Source organism: Oryzias melastigma, linkage group LG3, assembly GCF_002922805.2.
Source record: "Oryzias melastigma strain HK-1 linkage group LG3, ASM292280v2, whole genome shotgun sequence".
NCBI classification, from domain to species: domain Eukaryota; kingdom Metazoa; phylum Chordata; class Actinopteri; order Beloniformes; family Adrianichthyidae; genus Oryzias; species Oryzias melastigma.
Genome location: NC_050514.1, coordinates 7,650,346 through 7,658,322, shown reverse-complemented (window position 1 = coordinate 7,658,322; position 7,977 = coordinate 7,650,346). Strand labels below are relative to the sequence as shown.

The window sequence follows — 7,977 nt, the reverse complement described above, 5'->3', positions numbered from 1 at the left end:
GAAGACAGGCTTAGATGGAGGAAACTGATTCGCTGTGGCGACCCCTGAAGGGAAAAGCCGAAAGGAAAAGAAGAAGAAGAAGAAGCAAATATTTTAGCTGACTATCAGCTTCAGCATTTTCAATTATCAGCCACAGCGTTTTAACTATCAGCTTCAGTGTTTTTAGCTATCAATTTCTGCATCTTCAGCTATCAGCACTAGTATCTTAAGCGGCTAAATTAATCTCACAGCATTCACACTAGTGTTATTGTAGGTAATGCTATATATCTAGTTCATAATTATGTAAAAAAGAACGTTTTAAAAATGTAGTTTTCTTGTGTTCCATAAATGTTTATCCTGTTCGGCCCGCGACCTAAGGTGAGTTTTGGATTTTGGCCCCCTGTGCCAAGAGCTTGACTTTGGGATTTTTTTTCTTTCTTTGGCCCTTGTGCGATTGAGTTTGACACCCCTGACCTACAGCCTTCAGCTTTTCTCCGTCTGACAGTTCCTTTACTCCGCCTAGGCACCATGGTGGCAGAACTTGCCGCTGCTTTGCCCCCAAACTTTGGAACTCTCAAATCTACTCTAAGAAGCACATACTATTTTCCAATTACTTAGAACTCATCTGTTTAAAATACCAGACATCACCTAGGTTTGTCTCCACCACATTAGATCTATTTTAATTAGTTGCTTTTGTTACTGTGTTTTATCTGTGAGTCTCTTAAAAAGGTGCTTCTGCAATTCCATGGATTACTATTGTTTTTATTATTTGCAGTAGTGGTAGTAACCTCTTCAGATATTATAGTAATTATTCCATATGATGATGCCCATTACTGAGTTGATTCATAAAGATGTTAGATCCCATCAGATGTTACACTGATATACATCATTTGATGGTTATCAGAGAACCAGAACATTGGTTTAGTTATTTTATTTTAAATTGTAAACATGATTATTTGTTGTCGCTTTGCTTTTATTAATTGGTTAATGGGTTTATATTGCATTAGTTTTATAATATATTTTCTATTGTATTTTATATTGCATTTGTTTCATAACATGCTTGATGTGTTTTATATTGCACTTCTTTTAAAAAAAAACTTTTTAAATTGGTAAATATGTTTATAATGTTTAGGTATAATGTTTTGTAAAGGATTACAGGTGGAAATTAGCTATTAAGCTACAATCTGGTGCAAGCATCTATGCTTTTTAAGCTCAGTGTGTTTGTACGCTGTCCTGATCAATGAATAAACTAAACTAAACTAAAGTAAGCATGGGAGCATCGACTGTATAAGAGAACTGGACTGAGTGAGTGTGACCTCATCCACTGAAGATGATTTACTTCCTGTTCAAACTAAATTAAGTAAATTCAGTCGCTGTTTTTCCACGATATGTCTATCGTCATTTTGGAACCAGACGTCCTCAGTAAGTCATGATTGGTCTCCATCCATCCATCCATCCATCTTCTTGACCGCTTCTTCCCTTTCGGGGTCGCGGGGGTGCCGGAGCCTATCCCGGCTACTGAAGGGCGAAGGCGGGGTACACCCTGGACAGGTCGCCAGTCTGTCGCAGGATGATTGGTCCATTTCTGTCTTAGTCTACATTTCCATGGTAACCACTCTCATCAGTCAGTAGTGAGTATGTTAGCCACACCTCTTCCACTAAATGGGCTCAGGAGAATCTATCAATCAATAGCTTCAAACGTTCGACTTGAGCCTGCCTAATGAAGCATCTGATTGGTCAGTTTATAACTTGAATAAAAAATATATCATGGAAAAAAGAAGATTATCAGGAGAATGATAATGAAAAAGTATCAAATCGAGAATGATTATTCTGACAATAGAATGACTGAGTTACAGCTGTTCACTTCTCTCCAGAAGTCTATGGGATTTTGACTTTTTGGAGTCAGCAGGTACTTCCCGTTTGGAACGTGAGATGAGAGTCCAGTATTCACATACAGTCAATGCTTTGGAGTCAACAGTTAGTTGCTCCTTTCTGACTGAAGCCGCAGTGGTCATTGGAGGGACGTCCTGTTTCTGTCACCATCAGATCATCATGCTCCTTTGATGACATGAGGGGATCTGGGATGGATTCATGTTTGGAAACAGAAGAACATGAAAACATGGATTTGTTGTGTTCGTCTAGGATTAGGGGACCTTCTGCTCCGTGAGGTGAAGAACTGAGGAAGGATGAAAAACTATGAACAAATCACACCGCCCCAACCTGAAGACCTTCCTGCAGTCACACTAACGCTGAACCTTTAAGAGGCTGACCATAGACATATATTAATATATGAGGCAGATCCCTCCTGCTGTTAGTCAGCACAGCTCAACCATTACCGCCCCCTGCTGCATGTCACAGGAACTACATGTAAACTCCATCAGGGTAACATTGTAATAATATAGTTACTTCAGAGGAGGAAACTTGTAACGTGATGTCCTCCCAGAACGTGCTCAGCCGCGCGAAGCGTCTGCGAGAGAACCGCGTCTGCAGACTTTGATGTTTGCGCTCCCCATCAGCGCGTCTGCGCCGCACGATCCCGCACAGAAGAGACGCTTCTGTGCGGATCGCGGATGCGCTGGGGGCTGTCTGGAAAATGCCTTTGCATCCTGACGTGCGCGCGTGTGTCGCACACCCCGGCTCTGCCAGAGGGCAGGGCTGATGCTGCGCGCCTCCCTCCCGCACTGATCCGCCGCACAGCCGCAGACACGGACCCGCAGGTACGCTCTTTCTCCGTTTTTGCGCTAAACTCGCTGTTAAAGGTGAACACGCGCGTGAATCCGGGTGGCTGACAATGGTGCGCGCGCACGTGTGTGGTCCGCGCGCCCACTCCTCGGCCTCGTGGCGTTCATGCGGATGAGGAGTCGTTCTGCAGGTCTGAAAGCGTCCACGACGTGACGTTTTCTGGACCTTCAGAGGATCCTGAAGGGGAGAGACCAACCCTCGGGAGGGGGGCACGTGAGAATCCAGACACTGACACACATATGGAGGTGATGCTCTGGGCTCTGGAAAGGTCAGTTGTGTTCCATGTGTGGCTCAGGGTTTGACAGGCCTCCTCCACGTCTCTCCAGTTTTGGACTCTTCCAGCCCTTCAGACTGCCGTCCTGGTCCTGGTTCTCAGTAAACTGAGACCTGCAGAAACTGTTTTAGAATAGATTTATTTCCAAACTGTCTTGTCAAATATTTCAGGGCAAAGACATTTTGGGAAGTCCCACATTGTTTGGAGACAAACCCATGCTGGACAGGGTTTGGAGCATCTTCGTAAACCCAAAAACAGCGGTCCAGACGGTATGTGTCCCAGCTGGAAGGTCACTGAATCTTTTTCTGGGCTCTGCAGCTCACTGGCAGATGCCTGCTCAGACGCTGAGGACAGGAGGATGGAAGGTGTGACAGGGAAGACATCTGGAAGCGGCTGCATTCACAAAGACATGTGGGCGTGTCAGGCTTGTTTGCTCAGACCTGCCAGCAGTAATCGGATTTGCAAAGAGAAACATTCTGCTGCTGCACTGAAAGGAATTAAACAATAAATCAGTAGAACCTTCCAGTCATTGTTAAATCGCTGCTGTGTTTCTGCAGCTTCAGCTCTGAGCGCCTCTCCTCCCAGCATCAATCAGTCAGCTGGTAGGTATTTTGTGTTTGTTCCCTCTGTGATATGCAAAAACCAAGGCCCTGGAGAACCAGAAATGTGCTGTTTCCATGGTAACTGAGGCTGTCAAACCATGGTGACAAAAGCATCTAAATCCTGCTGTCGTCTTAGTGTCTGTATTTTTCAACTGAGCCTGAAACCAAAACCGAATTTCAAGCTAAAGGAGAGCACTCTGCTGAGTAAAGCTAAGAATTTATTAAAACTACTTTATAAACCTCTAATTTTGTGCTCATAAGTTCACATACAGTGAAAGAAATGATGATTTATTGGTCATTTGCCATAGAATATGAATGATAGCACTAATGATTAGTGGTTGGGTGAAGCCATTTACTGTGAAAACATTCATTACTCTTTTAAATCACAAGGACAAACAGAAACTTCCCAAATGACCCTGTTCATAAGGCGACATCCCCAGTTCCTAACACCTTGTATTTCCTCTTTTTGCACCAGTATCAGCCTGACGTCTCTTGTGGTCGTTGTGGATGAGGTTCTTTATTTTCTCTGATGGTAAAGCAGCTCATTCTTCTTGGTAGAAAACCTCAAGTTCCTTTAAATTCTTGGGCTTGAACTTCCCGTCTGAGATCTCTCCAGAGTGGATCAATAATATTGAGGTCAGGAGACTGAGATGGACACTCGTACCTTCACCTGTTTCTGTTGGAATCAGTGACAGCTGGATGTGGTCTTGTGTTTTGGATCGTTGTTGTTGAAATGTCCAAGTGTGTCTCATGTGCACCCTCTGAGCTGCAGAGTGACAGTTCTCCTAGTGTTTCACAGAAGGAATAGTGTCGTTTTCATCACAGGACTTGTTGACTCCTCTCCAAATGTAGCATATATGTTTGTGGCCAAAAAGTTCAGTCTTCTCTCATCACTCCAAAAGACTTTGGTCCAGAAATTTTGAGGTTTGTCTCTGAGCTCTTTGGTGTATTGTACGTTAATTATTTAATGGCATTTGAGCAACAAAGTCTCTTCTCGACGATGCAGCTCATTTTCTTCAGGTCTATCCTTATTGTAGATCTAGAAACATCCACACCACAGTTTTTTAGGGTTCTGGATCACAGCTAAAGTTATTTCTGGGTTTTTCTTTGCACCTCTAACAATTTTTCTGGTTGTTGTGGTAGAAATGTTTGAGACAGTGGTTTGGTTTCAACATAATCTTCTCTTTCCAGTTCTAGATCAAAGTTTGAACACAGCAGACTGGTATTCTCAGTTACTTGGAAATTTTCCTTTCCTGTTTTGCACAGTTCTGTTATCTTTTCCCGTAGATCTTTAAAGGAGGCCTTTACAGCTCTCTCATTTCAGATTAGTCTAATAAAAAAAGATTATGCTCATAGTTCCAATTCTGAGATTATCTACAGGAAAATACTCAGTGTTCATTTCTATCCTTTCAAACCAAGTCCCACAACCATGAGGGCCTGCAGGAACACAAACGGGGCTTCGATTGTAATCAGTCACCAGTCTCACTGTACACTGTAGCGTGAAAGAGATACATGTGAAATATGTTTCCTAAAGTTTTGATTCTGAAGGTCATTCCATGTAAAAAGCTGAGTTTGGTCTGTAATGTTGATCAAAGAAACACTTCACCTGTCAGACGAAATGTAAAACAGAATCCAGAAAATCACATTGTTTGATTTTTAAAGAATCAATATAATGGAGCAGAAAATAAATATTCAGTCAATAACAAAAGTTCACCTTGATACTTTGGAGTGTAACCCTGATTTTTAACTAGTTAGTGAATTAAGAGAGTGAATCAATGTTTCTGAGGTCAGGGGGAGGGAGTCCCTGAGCTGGGGGGCAGAACCAACTGGAGGGAGGAGGAGAATCTGAGGGAACAGGTGAGTGTGACAACGTGAACAAGGTCTGACAGGAAAGGGAAGGATAGATGGATTTAAAGGTCAGAAGTATGTTGTAGATAATCCAGTGTGTGATGGTGAGCCAGCAGATGTTGTGGGTGGTGTTTATGTGATGAGACAGGCAGCTGAGTTTTCAACCCTTGAAGTTCCCAGAGTGCTTTTTGAGGAAGTCCAAACAAAAGAGAGTTTAGTGATCCAGGCGGGAGGTGCAGGCTGTGGAATGAAGACCAGAGCTGAAACCAATACTCGAGTAAAGGTACAGATACCTTACTGTAAAATTTACTCCATTACAAGCTACAAGTCACCAATTCCAATAGTACTTGAGTAAACGTAAAAAAGTATAAGATTTAAGAAGAACTTAAGTATTTTACTCGTACTGAATGTAGGCTCAAAGAACACCAAGAAATGTGAAAAACAATTAACTGTTTATGAGTTTTTTTCCTAATATTTAAAGAAATTAATGTATAGAAATTAAATTTAACACCACAATGTTTGAAAATGACAGAAGAAAATAAATAGTAAATAGAGCAAAAAGTCAGGCTCAATCACACTCAAATGTTCAACTAAGGCACAAACAATAATAATAAAAAGTAGTAAAGCATACTCAAAGAAGATTATTATTATTATTGTTCTTTTTGGTGTGAAATGGAGCCAGCACTTCTAAAAAGACGCTTGCAAGCAGATGCAGTTAGGGGAGTGTTGAGCCTTAATGACAACAGCAGAGATGGGACGGTTTCCAGGATGATTTTAACATGAGAGTCAATGGGGGATTTATCACTCGAAGCTCCAGCCTCTTTGGTCAGACATGGTACTGCAAGGTTTTGTTACTCCCTGGTTGGCCTCACCCTCTGCCCGCTTGAGTTTTTTTCTTTTTATTGTTAAAGTATTGCACATACAAAGAATCATTCTAGATATTCCAAGTAATGAGCCAATTCTGAGAATTACAAAATAATGAATTAGAACTTGCCAGGGGGTAACAAAAACAGAGAAAAGAAAGGAAAATAAATAAGCAATAAATAAAATTAGGATGCCAAACAAGACCAGGCTTTGACTGTCCTAACTGCTTTTGTATTACAGGAAATAATATTCCTAACATACAAAACAATTTATTTGTGAAAAACAAAACACTGTTTTTGTTAGCATATTTAGATTTATGAATGCAATATTTACCCATAATTATCAATAAGTTAATCAAATATATTTTTCAGAATTAACCCTTTCTTGCACAAAATAACAAAAACAAAACCTGTTCATAAAGTAACTTATAATTTGAAGATAAGTATGTTGCTACAAACCCTGTTAAGTCTTTCCAAAATGTGCACATGAATGGGGAATACCAGAAAACACGAGTCACAGTTTCAAGTAATACTTGGCAAAAAGAACAGTTAAAATCAACATATTTTGTAAACTTTGTAAAAAGTGCTTTGTGGGATAGCATTTATGAATAATGTAGGGCGGGCGGGCAGGCAGGCAGGCAGAAGTAAGAATGCTCAGAATGAATGTACAGAGTGACAAACCAAGACTTCGCAGGGAGCAGAGTGAGGAGCAGGAATATATACAACACTGATGATGATGACAAACAGCTGGTGGTGACAGGAAAATGGCGGCTGATGCATGACGGGAATTGGAGTCCGGAGGATGGCAGATGCAGTTAGTACTCAGGTGAAGGCTCCCTCTGGTAGTTGGAGAAGGACATGACTGGCTGGGCCCTGACACTGCCACAAACGATTATTTTTTCCAATTAGTCAACTAATCGGTACATGTGCAAAGTGGATGTAAAGCACGCATCTTGAATGAATGAAATTGTTTATTTTCAAGCAATCAGGTCATAATACATAACACATCACTCAATAAATCACAAGTAGATCGCTTTAAAGGGAGTGGAACTAAGCAAACTTATATAATCCTACCCCGACTCGACCATACCATTTTCTCTACATGAATTATCAATATCTGGTTCAGGACTTAATATCAAATATTAATAGCGTCAGGCTATTAAGGATCATTAGCTTTAAACTAACTAAAAACTACGTATATAGCATTACCTACGATGGCCCCTGAAGATGCTAGTGACGATAGCTGAAGATGTTGAAATTGATGGCTAAAAACGCTGAAGCTAATAGCTGAAAGCGCTGAAGTTGATAGCTGAAATCACTGGAGCTAATTGCTGAAAATGCTTAAGCTATTATCCAGCTTGTGGCTCTGCCACCATCAGAGTGTGACTGCGTGGATGTAAAGGTATGTTGATTTTTAAAACTGTTTGGGCCTCTATGAAGGCTGAAAGTTGTTTTAAAGTCCCTCTCTGGTGAAAATCCTGTTTTTTTGAGTTTTTAACATGTTTGTGTGTCATTTTTCTTCTTAAAGAGAACAAGTGAAATATGATTTGTTTTTGCATTTCCAAGTATTTCTCCTATCAAATATCATAATCAGACAGGGGGGATCAGGGGCGAGGCTACTCAGCTCAGCTCAGCTACAAAAGCCACGCCCCCTCAGAGGAGATTTTGG

The 7,977-nt window shown here is 41.1% G+C and overlaps 1 protein-coding gene and 1 long non-coding RNA gene across 4 annotated transcripts in view; one reads left to right on the top strand and one right to left on the bottom strand.

Annotated features, from left to right (window-relative positions):
- Positions 1 to 2,514, bottom strand: part of LOC118600187 — an 8,221-nt gene extending 5,707 nt beyond the window's left edge. The window contains exon 1 of the long non-coding RNA XR_004949763.1: positions 2,386 to 2,514. This is a non-coding gene — a long non-coding RNA (uncharacterized LOC118600187). The remainder of the gene's footprint in view (positions 1 to 2,385) is intronic.
- Positions 1 to 7,977, top strand: part of tp53bp1 (tumor protein p53 binding protein, 1) — a 32,397-nt gene that overhangs the window by 5,188 nt on the left and 19,232 nt on the right. Inside the window, exon 1 of one of the 3 annotated variants that reach the window (XM_024296309.2) lies at positions 2,561 to 2,696. The exons of 1 other annotated variant lie outside the window; for it this stretch is intronic. The gene's annotated coding sequence lies outside the window, so the exon portion shown is untranslated. Of the gene's footprint in view, positions 1 to 2,560; positions 2,697 to 2,752; positions 2,990 to 7,977 lie in introns of those variants that run through there. One more of the 3 variants, XM_024296311.2, reaches the window with a different exon arrangement.